Raw genomic sequence first — 15,016 nt, forward strand, 5'->3', positions numbered from 1 at the left:
ACAATAACAAGGGCTTGCGGCCCACTGGGTCAGCTTCCTCCATCAGGTCGGTGGGTCCGGGGATCGGATGTCTGTGCGAGCAGGGGTCATGATAGGCAGTGACCTCCTAGGTATGTGAGTTGGGAGTTCGTGACCTGGCGTTTGGCGTCCCGTCATTGGTAAGTGGGGAATTCAGACCAGAGCTCAGGGTACTGTCATTGGCTAGTCCTGGGATTAATAATGAAGACTGAAGACCAACAGTCTGTCAGAGGCCTGGATGTCAAATCCTGATGGCTGAAGCCCTGGGTCTACGATCCTGCATTTCGCTGGTGAAGTCAGAGGCCCATTATGTACAGAGCAGGGTGCAGAGGAGATTTACAATGATGTTGCCTGGATCGGGGAGTATGCCTTATGAGAATAGGTTGAGTGAACTCGGCCTTTTCTACTTTGAGCAACAGAGGATGAGAGGTGACCTGATAGAGGTGTACAAGATAATGAGAGGCATTGATCGTGTGGATAGTCAGGGGCTTTTCCCCAGGGCTGAAATGGTTAGCACGCAAGGGTACAGTTTTAAGGTGCTTGGAAGTAGGTACAGAGGAGATGTCGGGGTTAAGTTTTTTACATAGAGAGTGGTGAGTACGTGGAATGGGCTGCTGGCAGTGGTGGTGGAGGCAGAAATGAGATTAAGAGACTCCTAGATGGCTACATGGAGCTTAGAAAAATAGAGGGCTTTGGGTAAAGCCTAGGTAGTTCTAAGGTAGGGACATGTTCAGCACAGCTTTGTGGGCCGAAGGGCCTATAGTGTGCTGTAATTTTTCTACGTTTCTATGTGTGAATTTGTCGGTGGCCCAGAAGGCTTGCCCGGGGTTTGGAGGACTATCTGTCTGGGTGGGTGAGTTGGTGGGAGGGACGGGGGCTTGTTTTGCTGATGTTGTTGCTTGTTGTGTCCTGTGTTGTTCTACCGAGCATTGTGGGGCCAGAACATGCGGCCACACTCGCGGGCTGCCCCCGGCACATCGTTGGGTTGTGTTGGTCGTCGGAACAAATGATGCATTTCGCTGGATGTGATAAATGAAACTGAGTCTGAGAACAGCGTCCAAACAGTTTGTCAACTTGCCCAACTCCACCGCTCTGCTCGGGACAATGATACACTACGTGTTCCCACAGGACCTGTAACACATTGAACCGAAGCCTGACACAGGATCTAAAACCCGCAGAGTGAGTCAGACCTCGATAATAAACTCACCCTTTTGCACTTATGACGAATTACACGTTCCATGTCAGTTAGTGGTTTGGTAAACCACTGATTCCTGTTATAGTTTTCATTTTTTGCAGTAACAGCAGAAAATTAGACATTTTGTGAAAACACTGCCACTGAATCATAAAATCTACATGTCATCTCTAAACCCTGCGCATCTTCGTTTTACAGAGAAAATGGCAGAGTCCAGCACAGGGGCAGGCCCCTGGGTCTGTAATCAAAAATCATGCCAAACTAGACTAATTCTCCAATGAACGGTCTTAGCCTGAGATGTTGGCTCTTTATTCCTCTCCGTAGGTGCTGCCTGACCTGCTGAGTTCCTCCAGGATTTTATGAGTGTTGCTCTGGTTTCCAGCATCCGCAGACTCCCTCGTGTTTTTAAACTCATTCTCTTCTGCCTGTTTGACTCAGGTTTATTTGTTTGTTTTATTTATTGAGATACAATGTGGAGTAGGTGCTTCCTGTCCTTCAATCCCCACTGCCCAGCAACCCCCCAACAACCCCGATTTAACCCCAACCTAACCACAGGAAGAGTTATAATGACCAGTCAACTCACCCGGCACGTCTGTGGACTGTGGGAGGAACCGGAGCACACGGGGAAAACCCACACATTCTACGGGGAGGGTGTACAGGGGCCGCCAGAATTGAATTCTGAACTGGATGCACATCAAAACATACGGTGAAAGGCGCCATTTACGCTAACAACCAACACGCACAAGGACGTGCTGGGGCTGCCTGCAAGTGTCACTACTCATTCTGGCACTAACGTAACGTGATTCACGTGGCCCTGTTCTCTGTGTATTTAGGTGTCGATCTCATAGCTTTTTAAATATCTGCTTGCACTACTCGTCCAGCAGTCCATTCCAGCTATCCCATGTGAAAACTTGCCCTGCGTACTTGTTTCCAAATGGTAACTGCGACCATTTTTTATTGATGTACCTGGAAATCATTCTGCCTGGATGTGTAACTGCTTGGTACAGCAACTGCTCTGCACACTGTAACTCCAAAACACTAAACCAATTTTTAAAAAAGACTCTGGAGTCCAAAATGTGAGTCTAACCTCAGTGTTTTACTTTAAGCCAAGCGCACACGTATCATTTGGTAGCATCATCATCCTTCCCATCATTCTTCATTCCCACAGTCCTGATTGATAAGCTACAGAACCTGGGCCTCTGTACCTCCCTCTGCAACTGGATCCTCAACTTCTTATCTGTCTGAACTGGTGATAATATCTTCTCTTTGCAGACTGGACCACCTCAAGGGTGTGTGCTTAGCCCACTGCTCTACTCCTTCTATACCCATAACTGTGTGGCTAGGCATAGCTCAAATACTATCTATAAATTTGCTGATGATACAACCATTGTTGGTAGGATCTCAGATGAAGATGAGAGGGCATACAGGAGCGAGATATACCAGCTAGTTGAGTGGTGTCACAGCAACAACCTTGCGCTCAATGTCAGTAAGATGAAGGAACACATACGAATCATCATAGAGGGATTGGACATGAAGAAAATGAGCAGTTTCAAGTTCCTGGATGTCAATATCTCTGAGGATCTAACCTGGTCCCAACATATTGATACAGCTATAAAGAAGGCAAGATAGTGGCTATATTTCATTAGGAGTTTGAGGAGATTTGGTTTTGTCACCTAAAACCATCAAAAATTTCTATAGATGTACCATGGAGAGCATTCTGACAGGCTGCATCACTGTCTGGTATGGGGGTGGGGCTGGGGGCTACTACACAGGATCAAAAGAAGCTACAGAAAGTTGTAAAATTAGTCAGCTCCATCTTGAGTGCTAGCCTCTGTAGTATCCAAGATACCTTCAAGGAGCAGTGTCTCAGTAAGGTGACATCCATTATTAAGGACCTCCAGCACCCAGGATGTGCCCTTTTCTCACTGTTACCATCAGGTACAGAAGCCTAAAGGCACACACTCAGTGATTCAGGGACAGCTTCTTCCCCTCTGCCATCTGATTCCTAAATAGACATTGAACCCATGAACACTACCTCACTTTTTTACAAAATATATATGATTTCTGTTTGTGCACTATTTTTAATCTATTCAATATACAGATATATATATTGACTAATTGATTTACTTATTTATTTTTCTTACTATATTAGCACATATTGCATTCTACTGCTGGTGCTAAGTTAACAAGTTTCATGACACATGCTGGTGATAATAAACCTGATTCTGTTTCTGATTCATGACATATGCAATTCACATATTTATACATATATCTGTAATGAATTATACAAGTCTCATTGGCTCTTCACATAACCCTGGAAGATCTGGACAGTAAAGATGTATGCATCAGGATGCTCTTTATTGATACAGACAATAGACAATAGGTGCAGGAGTAGGCCATTCAGCCCTTTGAGCCAGCACCGCCATTCAATGTGATCATGGTTGATCATCCACAATCAGTACCCCGTTCCTGCCTTCTCCCCATATCCCTTGACTTCACTATCTTTAACAGCTCTATATAACTTTTTCTTGAAAGCATCCAGAGAATTGGCCTCCACTCCCTTCTGAGGCAGAGCATTCCATGGATCCACAACTCTCTGGGTGAAAAAGTTTTTCCTGAACTCTGGTCTAAATGCCCTACCCCTTATTCTTAAACTGTGGCCTCTGGTTCTGGACTCCCCCAACATCGGGAACATGCTTCCTGCCTGATACATGATACAGCTCAGTATTTCACACCATCATCCTTCAAAACTAATCAGTAGACTCCAAAGCCTGGACCTCAATACCCCCTTGTGCAATTGGATCCTGGATTTCCTCACTTGTAGACCCCAGTCAGTTCAGATTGGCAAAAACATCTCCTCCACAATCTCCATCAGCACAGAAACACCACAGGGATGTTTACTTAGCCCCCTGCTCTACTTGCTTTACACCTATAACTGTGTGGCTAAGTACAGCTCTGACACCCTAAAGAAGTTTTCTGATGACACCGCAGTTGTGGGTTGTATCAAAGGTGGTGATGAATCAGCATTCAGGAGGGAAATTGAAAATTTGGCAGATTGGTGTGATAGTAACAACCTCTCACTCAATGTCAGTAAGACCAAAGAACTGATTGTAGACTTCGGGAGAGGGAAATCTGAGGTCCACAGTCCTGTAATCATCAGAGAATCAGGGATGGAGAGGGTTAGTAACTTTAAATTCCCAATTGTCACTATCTCAGAGGGCTTGTCTTGGACCTATATAAATATTATTGTGAAGAAAGCGCAACAGTGTCACTACTTCCTCAGAAGTCTGCGGAGATTCAGCGTGCCATCAAAAACCTTGGCAAACTTCTATAGGTGTGTGGTGGAAAATATGCAGACTGGCTGCATTAAGGCCTGGTATAGGAACACTGATGCCTTTGAGTAGAAAATCCTACAAAAGGTAGCGGATTGGCCCAGTTCATCATGGGTAAAACTCTTCCAACCATTGAGCATATCTGTTATTTATTGCTATTTATTTATATTTGCATTTGCAGAGTTTGTTGTTCGTTGATCCTGTTTACAGTTACTGTTCTATAGATTTACTAAGTATGCCCACTGGAAAAAGAATCGCAGGGTTGTATGTGGTAACATATATGTACTCCGATAATAAGTTCTACTTTGAACTTTATAAACAACAAAGAATGCTTAAGTCAAACAATACATTTACAAGATTATTCAAATATTACTGAATATAGAACACATGACACATGTGACCATAGAAACTATAGAGAGGTGTGGACACAGCACAACGTTTCATGGTAGCCGGCCTTTCCTTTATGGACTCTGTCTATACTTCCTGTTGCCTCATAATCAAAGACCCCACCCACTCTAGACATTCTCCCTGCTCCCCCCACCCCCACCAACTCCTATTGGGCAGCTGATACAAAAGCACATACACCAAGCTCAAGAACAGCTTCTACCTCTTCAATGGAACTTTTATACAAAATATGGAACTTTTATATGGAATATATGGAAAATATGGAACTTATATGGAACTTTTCAGTTCAGATTCAAAGTACACTTATTATCAAAGTACGTATTCAGCATACAACTCTAAGATTCGTCTTCTGGCAGACAGGCACAAAACAAAGAAACACCATTCAAAGAAGACATCAAAGAGTACAAAAAAAGAACAAATCCTGCAAATGACAAAAAGTGAGCAAATAGCACACAGAATATGAAACATCACAACGCTCTTCAGTTTAGTTCAGTTCAATTTGCCGCTGAGTAGTTTAGCTACCTGATTGGGGCAGTGTGGTAGTGCAGTGGTTAACACAACACTCTACGGAAGCAGCGACCCGGGTTCTTGCCACTGTCTGTAAGGAGTTTGCTGATTTTCCCTGTGACCGCGTGGCTTTGCTTCGGATTGCTCCCACTGTCCAAGGCCATACCAGTTAGTAGGTTAATGGATCATTGTAAATTGTCCTGTGATTAGGCAAGGATTAAATTGGGGAATTGCTGGGCAGCACAGCTTAATTGGCCTCAAGGGCCCATTCCGCCCTGTATCCCTAAATAGATAAACAGATAAATAACCTTGCATCTTATCATTTACCTGCACTACACTTTCACTGTGGTGTTTACCCTTTATTCTGCATTGTTATTGTTTTACCTCATTCTACCACAATGCAGGATGTAATGATTTGATCTTTATGAAGAACAACTTTTCTCGGTAGCTTGGTACCTGTGGCAATAATAAACCCAGACCAGATACAAGTTCTTCAGCAGCTCTGATATAATTAAACCTTTGCTTCTTGAAGGAAATGTAATGAGTTGCAGGACTGTTCCAGTGATTCAATCCTGGATATGGAAACTAATTAATTATAAGTAGCACAAACAAAATACTGGAGGAACTCAGGAGTTCAAGCACCATCCTTAGAGGAAATGGGCAGTCAACGTTTCATGCTGAAAACCTTCATCAGGGACCCCTCCATAGATGATGTCTGACTTGCCGAGTTGCTCCAGCATTTTGTGTTTTGCTCAATATTTTCAGCATCTGCAGAAGCTCTTGTGTCTCTGACTAATTATAAGAATAGTAAACACAAAGTACACTGCAGATGCTGTGGTCAAATCAAGACGTGCAAACAAGCCGGATGAACCCAGCAGCATCCGTTGAAATGAGCGGTCAACGTTTCGGTCCGAGACCCTTCGCCAGGACCGCAGAATAATTTTACTTTTGACCACGCAGCAGGACTTGCCCAGATGGAGCCAAATAGTTTGGTTTAGTCTTCTCCAGTTATTGTTGTGATTTTTCAAGCTTCCATTCAAGGTGTCTCAGAAGTAACAATTATTCAGTATACAAAAATTCATGTTCCCACTTTATTTGCATAAGTTGTCTCCATTGGTTGTTTGTCAATCTTTGTTTATGTGTAGTTTTCCATAAATTCTGTTGTATTTCTTTGTTTTCTGTAAATACCTGTATGTTCTATCGGTCAGTTGTGGAGAGCGTCCTCTTCTTTGTGGTGGCGTGCTGGGGAGGCAGCATTAAGAAGAGGGACGCCTCACGTCTTAATAAGCTGGTAAGGAAGGCGGGCTCTGTCGTGGGCACAGAACTGGAGAGTATGACATTGGTGGCAGAGCGAAGGGCGCTGAGTAGACTACGGTCAGTCATGGAAAACCCGGAACATCCTCTGCACAGCACCATCCAGAGACAGAGAAGCAGCTTCAGCGGCAGGTTGCTGTCAATGCAATGCTCCTCAGACAGGATGAAGAGATCATTACTCCCCAACGCCATTCAGCTCTACAATTCAACCACCAGGGGCAAGACATGTTAAAGTGCCGGGGTTAGGACTAAGCTTAAGTTTACACTCAATGCACTTTAGTAAACTATTCAAGAACTTTTTAAAAGCTATTTATTAATGCTTTTTGGGAGGGTGATTTTAGATGCATATCATATTTATACTGAGTTAAATACTGTATGTAATTAGTTTTGCTACAATAAGTATATGGGACACTGAAAAAATGTTGAATTTCCCCTTGGGGATGAATAATCTATCTATCTATCTATCTATCTATCTAAAAAAAATAAACCTGTAGGTAGTGTATAGAGACATGTTCATATGCAGGGAGAGGGGACTCATGGTTGGGAAAAAGGGAAGGGAGAGGGGAGGGAGTGGGAAGCACCAGAGAGACATTCAGTAATGATCAAGAAACCAATAGTTTGGAATCAAATGACCTTGCCTGGTGTCTCAGGATTGGGTGTGTCTGCACCCACACCACCCCCTGCCTCTGACACACCTTCTCTGCCACCTGTCCCACACCCCTCCCATAGTGTTCCACCCTCACCATTCCCAACATCCTTTGTCCTTTCCAGATTGACAAATCTTACTCTCTGCGCCACATTGACAAATACAGTTGTTGTGTATTTAATATTTCAGCAACTTTTGAGTAATTTTGTAAATATATTGTTTGATTAAGCATTCTTGTTCATTTAAATAATTAATTGTGGGTTATATGTATAAATATATGAATTCTGTACGTAATCACACTACACGTGATACATATGCTCCTTGCTTAAAGTAAACACGAAGTTAGACTCACATTTCGAACTTTAGTGCCTTCTTTTGAATTAGTTTAATATTTTTTAAATGAACCCAAGACAGCTATTGATCTGTTGAAGCCCAGCACACGCAGAGATCATCAAGGCAAAAAGAAGTCAGAAAGCAGAAGAATTCACAGGTTCACAGGTTCACGAAGAGTGAGTATTGGGTGATAATAATCATAAAAAGCAAGAGCAGTAATGGCTGGCTATGTCAGAAAAATTGAGGCATTTGATTACACAAAAGATAACTGGTATGTGCATACTGAATTAATTCAACAATTTTTTGAAGCAATGAGAAATGAGTACCAGTTTCTACAGACTTGTTTTACATGTACCTAAGACTTTTGCACAGTACTCTATGTTCTCCCCATTACTGTATAGGTTTTTTCCAGGTGTTCTGGTTTCCTTCCACATCCCAAAGAATAGTAGGGCAAGAAAGTGGCAAACGAACTACAATGTTGGAAAATGCATGGTCATGCACTTTGGTAGTAGAAATAAATGTGCAGACTATTTTCTAAATGGGGAGAAAATCCAGGAATCTAAGTTGCGGAGGGATTTAGGAGTCCTTGTGCAGAACACCCTGAAGGTTAACTTGCAGGTTGAATCGGTGGTGAGGAAGGCAAATGCCATGTTAGCATTCATTTCAAGAGGTCTACAATACAAGAGCAAGGATGTGATGCTGAGGCTTTATTAGACACTGGTGAGGGCTCACCTTGAGTATTGTGAACAGTTTTAGGCCCCTCATCTTAGAAAAGATGTACTGACATTGGAGAGGGTCCAGAGGAGGTTCACAGTGATGATTCCAGGAATGAACGGGTTATCATACGAGGAACGTTTGATGGCTCTGGGTCTGTACTTGCTGGAATTCAGAAGGACAGGGGGGGATCTCATTGAAACCTTTTGAATGTTGAAAGGCCTAGACAGAGCAGATGTGGAAAGGATGTTTCCCATGGTGGGAGAGTCTAGGACAAGAGGGCACAGCCTCAGGATAGAGGGGCGCCTTTTCAAAGCAGAGATGCGGAGAAATTTCTTTAGCCAAAGGGTGGTGAACTTGTGGAATTTGTTGCCACATGCAGCTATAGAGGCCAGGTTGTTGGGTTATTTAAGGCAGAGATTGATAGGTTCTTGATTGGACATGGTATCAATGGTTACAGGGAGAAGGCCAGGAACTGGGGTTGAGGAGATGATAGAAAAGAGTATCAGTCATGATTGAATGGCGGAGCAGACTCGATGGGCCAGATGGCTTAATTCTGCTTCTATGTCTTAAAGTCTTATGGTCTAATTGGCCACAGAGGTATAATTGGACAGCACTGCTTTGTTAAAGTGCTGTATTTATAAATAATAGAATGAAAAGATGAATTGAGCATGGATTGAAGCTGGGAAAGAGCTCAATGCCACTCAGAAGAGTATGTTTACTGACTGAACTATGAAGCCAGGTGGAAGGAATGAGGTTCACAAGGGATCATTTTGTCTGTATTGAAGTCAAAATGATTTAATTATTCCTTTGGAAGATGTTCCTTCATATATTTTATCTGATGAATTGTGGTTACCCAAGGTAAAAAAATATATGCATGTATTTATTTATTTCATTGGCTTGTTTGGTTATTTATCTATCTTCCTGTTTGTTTACAATACAATTTATCTTTTGCCAAGGATGCGGCCTAGCGTGCCGTTAGGGTGCCGGATTTTTGTGGCCCTGCAGGCGAGTGGATTCAAGGCTGGTGCCGTCACCGACAACTAATGCGCCGCGGGAGAACAAGAAAGATCGGAAACAGTGGTCTTGCTGTTGGCTGTGTGCCCAGAGGCTCAGGGCTCTGAAAAAGTGACGCAACAGACTTTTAACACCATAAATCAGCGAGGTGTTTTGTTAGGTCTCGCTGTGAAATGGGGGCACCTCTTTTTCCCTTATTAGGGAGAGAGGGAGCCTGTGGAATGTCGAATACCGGGTGAACGAGTAGTCTTTGGGGTTCTGCAAGGAGAGTTCAGTGGGGTTGCCGATGCTTTTTTTGCTGGTGGGGGGTGTCGTTGCTTTGCTGCTGCTTGTGTGTGAGGGGGGTGCTGGGAGGGCTTTGGGGTTCTAACGTTTTAACAGTCATTCATTCTTTGGGACACTCCTCTGTTTTCGAGGATGTCTGTGAAGAAAAAGAATTTCAGGATGTATATTGTATACATTTCTCTGACATTAAATGTATCTATTGGAACCTATTTATTTATTTATTGAGATACAGATCCCAGTACACTATGAACCGCAGGGCAGCCCAGATCCACCAACTGCGCCAGGAGCTCCGGTCCCAGGCACAGCAGTTCAAGGTAGCAACGGAGGAGGAGAAGCCTCCGCTGGCTGAGCTCCAGAGCAGCTGCAGGAAGAAGCTAATGACCGTGTGCGGGCAGAATGGCACAGGAGACGAGGGAGAGAAAGAGCCAGGAAGTGAACTGCCTTCATAGCCTATCCGTTCGGTTTTACAAAACAGCTCCTAGGGCAGAAACACAGCGGCCGCCTGTGCGCTCCAAAGAAGAGGTAGACCATTTCCTTCATAACATTCTGAGCGACCTTGCAAGGGAGCAAGAGCTGGGTCTCCACAAAGCCCTTACAAGCCAGCCACTCCCCTCGGTGGAGTTCAATGTGAGGGAGCCCACCTGGAAGGAAGTCCAGGAAGTTGCGTCTTCAGCCAGAGCCAGTTCTGCACCAGGACCCAGCGAAGTACCCTACAAGGTGTACAAGCACTGCCCGGAGCTTCTCGAGGTTCCTGGACGATCCTGTGAATGATCTGGCTCAGGGGGACAGTGGCAGACCAGTGAAGGTACGCAGAGGGGAATCTGGATCCCCCAGGAGGAAAACTCGTCAAACCTGGAGCAGTTTAGATCCATCTCGCTGCTTAGTGTGGAAGGGAAAATCTTCTTTAGTGTCTTGTCCTGCCAGATGATGAACTTTCTCCTCAAGAACACTTACATCGACACTTCAGTGCAGAAGGGTGGAATTGCCGGAGTGCCTGAGTGCCTGGAACACACTGGAGTGGTCACTCAGCTGGTCAAGAAGGTGCACATGGAGAAGGGAGACCTGGTCGTGTTTTGGCTGGATCTCGCCAATGCGCAGGGGTCAATACCGCAGAAACTGGTGGAGTTTACACTGGCCCAACACCATGTTCCCAGAAAGGTCAAGGATCTCATCATGAACTACTATGGGAACTTCAGACTGAGAGTCACATCTGGAGCTATGACATCAGGCTGCCATAGGCTGGAGAAGGGGATTATAACTGGGTGCACAATCTCCATTATTCTCTTTACGCTTGCCGTGAATATGATAGTCAAGGCAGCTGAGGCAGAGTGTAGAGGCCAGCTGACCGAGTCTGGTGTTCGGCAGCCTTTATGGATGACCTCATTGTCATGACAACATCAGTTCCTGACAGCAGGCGGATCCTCCAGGGCCTGGAAAAGCTCAGCAAGGATGAGCTTCAAGCCAGCCAAATCCAGGTCCGTGGTGCTGAAGAAGGGCAAAGTGGTGGACTAGTTTCATTTCACCTTCGATGGCTCTACAATTCCATCTACCACGGAGAAGACAGTCGAGAGCTTGGGGAAGGTCAGAGGTGCAGCTGCCGTCCGATCAACTTCCAAGGAGATTGAGAGCGGGGTCACCACGGCTTACCTGCAAGGTTCAAAGCCTGGATTTACCAGCTTGGCATCCTACCCAGAATCCTATGGCCGCTACTGGTATATGAAGTGCCTGTGACAACTGTGGAGTTGCCGGAGAGGAAGGTCAGTAACTACCTTCGACGGTGGCTGGGCCTACCTCACAGTCTGAGCAGCACAGCTCCGTACGGATGGTGCAGTAAGCTGCGACTTCCCTTCAGCTGCCTGGATGAGGAGTTCAGATTTCCCACACAAGAGAGGTGCTGCAGTACAGGGATTCCAAGGACCCTCAGGTGGCAGCAGCTGGCATCCAGGTACGGACGGGCAGGACGTGGAGGGCACAGGAAGGGTCGGTGGTAGCAGAGTCCCGGCTGAGACACAGGTGGGGACAGTCTCATCTGGGCGAGCGGGTTTGGGCTCCTTTTCACAACCTCGCTATGGCAAGGCCAAAGGCGAGGACAGACGCCAACTAGTCCTGGAGGAAGTGCGGGCTGGCATTGAAGAGGAGAGGAATAGCAGGATGGTGGGCATGTGGCAGCAGGGAGCATGGACAAGGTGGGATGGTGCACTGGAGCAGACAATCTGCTCTGACATCTGGCAGGCAGAACTCCAGCGCATTAAATTTATGCTCCAGACTGTCCATGATGTCTTGTCAAGCCCTGCAAACCTCCATGTCTGGGGCAAGAGCGATACACCAGCATGTCCTCTCTGTCCAGGGAGAGGATCACTGCAGCACATCCTTAGCAACTGCCCCAAAGCCTGGGGGAAGGTTGCTACTGGTGGCATCATGACCAGGTGCTGAACGTAGAGGCAGAGAGCATCGCGACAGCCATGTCCACCAGCAAACAGAGTGGTCAGAGAAAGAACACCTCCTTCGTCGGAGCCGGAGCACAGCCCCCACGTCAGCCCAGACCAGCACTGTCATCGGGCCGGCTCAGCACCGCAGCAGATCGGCTGCTTCAAGTTGACCTGGGGAGGCGGCTGAAGTTTCCCGACCAAATAGCAACAACTTCACTGAGGCCGGATGTGGTCCTTCCTTCAGTGTCCTCGAAGCAGGTTGTCCTCATCAAGTTGACAGTCCCCTGGGAGGACCGCATTGAGGAGGCAAATGAGCGGAAGCGGGCCAAGTACCAGGAGCTGGTGGAGCAGGGCTGGAAGGCTCGCTGTGAGCCCATCGAAGTAGGGTGCAGGGGTTTTACCAGCCACTCACTCTGCAGAGTGAGTCTACACCCTACTGGGGCTGGCAAGAGGAAAGCGATCGGGACCATCACAGAGGCCGCTGAGAGAGCCTCCGGATCAGGAGGGGGGATCCGTGGGTCAATGCTGCTGGGACACAAGCTGGGGTCTGATCACCCCCAGCTGGGTCACCTGGGCGAGGGGGTATGATGCTGAAAGACCTGAAACACCCGACGATCCCAGGTTACATCACTGATGACGTGACCCAGTGCATCAGCATGGAACAATCCCTTCCGGTTTTCACCCTGTTCCCGAGTTTATCTGGTAAATTCACTGGCTATTGTAAAACAACCCTTAATGGCAAAAGGAATCAAAAGAGCAGACAATCAGTATGTTCAAAACAGAAATGTTGCAAGGGTATCATTTTTTTATTTTTTGTTTAGAGATTCAGTGAGGAACTGGCTCCTCCGACCCTTTGAGCTGCATCATTCAGCAACCCACTGATTTAACCCTAGCCTCACGATGGGACAATTCACAATGATCAATTAACCGACCAACCGGTACGTCTTTGGACTGTGGGAGGAAACCAGAGCACCCCGGAGGAACCCCACGCGGTCACGTGGAGAACGTACAAACTCCTTACAAGCAGCGGTGGGATTTGAACCCCGGTTGCTGTTACTGTAAAGCATTGCACTGCTGTGCTACCCCAATGTGACAAGGCTTGTATGAAAACAGACCCTATTATTATTATTTGTGCAGTGCGACTGTGGTAGTAAGGGTGGTGTCTCTAACGTTTCAATTAAAAAGGATGAAAAATTCCAACAGAAGCAAAACAAAAAAAAACAATTACCTGAATAAAAACAAACCTGTGGTGAGCTGTAAGAGGGTAACATCTTCCTCAATGGTTCCACATAAAGATTAGGCAGATTCACTGCAAAAGGGGTATTTGTTTTATTTTTCTAAATTTAGACGCAAACTTGTCATTAGCAGTTGTTAGTTTCCCTACATCTTGTTGCTAGGACACTCATACGTCATATTTCATTAGCTGATTTTACTACTGATGCCGTTAATTTGGGCCTTGCTCAAATGAAATTGCAGCACTTCTTTGTCAGCAAGAAGAATCAATCAGCTCCTGTAATTGAACAAAGAATTCTAGATTGTCCGTTTGTCAGAAAACAGAACCTCAGTAAATTAACCCTTCCATATTTAAATAGGGAAAAAGAAATTATTACTGTATAGAGATTTATTGTAAACTATTGAATTCAAAGCATTCAAAGTAAATTTATTCTCATAGTACATATGTGTCACCACATACAATCCTATAGTTCATTTCCTTGCAGGCATTCACAGTAAATCCAATAAACATAATAATATCAATGAAAGACTGCACCCAACTGGACGGTCAAACAACCAATGTGCAAAAGACAACAAACTGTGCAAATACAAAAGGAAAAATAATAAATATCGAGAACATGAGATGAAGAGTCGTTAAAAGTGAGTCCATGGGTTGTGGGAACAGTTCAGTGATGAGAGAGTGAAGTTATCCCCTCTGGTTCAAGAGCCTAATGGTTCAGGGGTAATAGCTGTCCCTGAACCTGATGGTGCAAGTCCTGAGGCTCCTGTACCTTCATCCTGATGGCAGCAGTGAGAAGAGAGCATGGCCTGGGTGATGGGTGTCCCTGATGATGGATGCTGCTTTCCTGCGACAGCGTTCCATGTAGATGTGCTCAGTGGTGGGGACGGCTTTGCCTGTGACAGACTGGGCTACCTGCTACTTTTTGTAGGATTTTCCATTCAAAGACATGGAAACACCATACCAGGCTGTGACGCAACCTGCCTATATTCTCTCCACCATACACCTATAGAAGTTTATCAAAGTTTTAGAAGTCATGTCAAATCTTCATAAACTAATGAGGAAGTAGAGACGCTGCCGTGCTTTCTTCATAATTACACTTACGTGCCGGGCCCGGAACTGATCATCTGAAGTGATAACACCGAGGAATGTAAAGTTGCTGACCCCCTCCACCTCTGATTGCCCGATGAGGACTGGCTCATGGACCTCTAGTTTCCTGCTCTTAAAGTCAATAATCAGTTCCTTGGTCTTGCTGACATTGAGTGAATTGCTTTTGTTATGGAACCACTCAGCAAGATTTTCAGTCTCCCTCCTATGTGCTGATTTGTCACCACCTTTGATTCGGCCAATGACCAGCAAACTTACCTATTATTGTTGTATTGCACATCGGTTGTTTGTCAGTCTTTCTGTGCAGACTTTCATTGATCCTGTTGTACTTATTGTTCTGCTGTGAATGCTTGCAAGACAATGAATCTCAATATGGTGACATATAAGCTTAGTGACTTTATAAATTGGCCACTGAGTGTATGTCCGTGGTCTTCCACAGATGTGTTGTGCATTCTTGTGTACACCTCTGCACACAAATTATCCTCA

The 15,016-nt window shown here is 45.4% G+C and overlaps 1 pseudogene; it reads left to right on the top strand.

The window, feature by feature from the left end:
- The first annotated feature begins 9,278 nt into the window (after positions 1-9,278).
- LOC132406575 (uncharacterized) lies at positions 9,279-12,743 on the top strand (annotated as a pseudogene).
- Positions 12,744-15,016: the final 2,273 nt, after the last annotated feature.

The sequence above is a fragment of the Hypanus sabinus genome, chromosome 16 (genome assembly GCF_030144855.1).
Source record: "Hypanus sabinus isolate sHypSab1 chromosome 16, sHypSab1.hap1, whole genome shotgun sequence".
Classification (NCBI taxonomy): Eukaryota; Metazoa; Chordata; class Chondrichthyes; order Myliobatiformes; family Dasyatidae; genus Hypanus; species Hypanus sabinus.